Here is a 1,306-nt window from a genome sequence, read left to right as displayed (position 1 = left end):
GTTCTGTGCCGGCCACTCGGCACTAGGAGTACAGAGAAGAACACGATGGAAGTATTCTCTCCAAGACCTGAGCTAGAAAGCAACTGAAGTGTGGGCAGCCGCTTTTACCAGGGTGGTCAGGGAGGGCTTCATTGAGGAGGTGATGTTTTGGCTGAAACGAAATGATGGAAAGGAGCCAGCCCTGGAAAGAGGGGGATGGGAGAGGTAGGGGCCGTGAGCACAGAGGCCCTGAGGTAGCAAAGAGCCCTGGGTACTCAAGAAACAAGCACCAGCCACGTGCGTGGAGCCTGGGGATGGAGAACGTGCTAGAGACCATCGCCAGGAAGGCCAGGCGAGGAGTTTGGATTTCAGGGCCATTGGGTGAGGACTGAGCATTGCTGCCTCCTGGACGCCATGACGATGGAGCCACCCTGTGGCCCAGCTTCCAGGGGGAGAAGGAGAAGGCAGAAGGACCAATGTCCTCCAGGGCCACCTCTGTACCAGCTGCCGTGTGTCCATGTCCCTGATCTTCAGTGACCCTATGAAAGGTACGATCCCATTTTATGGATGAGGAAACTGAGGCTCAGAGAGGTCACTGGCCTAATGTCTCTCACCAACCTGTAGTAGAGATCCAATTAGAACGCGGGTCTTTTCAACCCCTAAACCCTCCCTCCTCCACAGACCTGCCTCTCTCTCCACGCTGCATTCGAGCGAGGCAGCGGTCCAAGTGATTCATCACTTTTCTTCCACCGCCCGCATTTCCTTTCTTAATTTCCACACTTCTGAGCTGAGGCAGGCTGGTATTTAAATTTGCCAGTAGCAGATGGGGGTGGAGGTGGAGGCAGCACTGGCCCGGCAGAGCCTGAAGGATGGAGGCTACACCCCACCTGGCCGCTGAGGCTGGCAGGACCCCCGGGACCAGATGCTCCCCGGGACCACATGCTCCTAGGAGATGCTGGGGTGCGCGTGCCAGCGTCCCCCTCCCCGGCTCCTGAAACGGTCTTGGAGCAGGAGAGAAGCGATGCTCCTCCTGGTGGGCAATGTCACTTTGCCTCATGCCTCCCCCTCACGTCCGCGCAGCTGGAAAGTGGCCGCTACCTCCAAAGGGCAGGCTGGCTTCCCCTGCCCAACGCCGCTGCCATGGTCACCCGCCGCGGCCCAGGGCCCAGGGGCAGAGCATCTTTGAATTCTGAGAGCATCCCTGCCAGGCCCGTGGGAGACTGGAAGGTCGCTCTCCTAAACGACCAGGTGTCCTGTGTCACGGGGATTTTCAGGGCCCTCACGAGAAGCCCGAATTCTGGGGTTGGGCGTGGAAACCCTGCCCTGG

Source organism: Myotis daubentonii, chromosome 8, assembly GCF_963259705.1.
Source record: "Myotis daubentonii chromosome 8, mMyoDau2.1, whole genome shotgun sequence".
NCBI lineage: Eukaryota > Metazoa > Chordata > Mammalia > Chiroptera > Vespertilionidae > Myotis > Myotis daubentonii.
The sequence above is the reverse complement of the archived record's forward strand: the minus strand, read 5'-3'. Positions refer to the sequence as shown.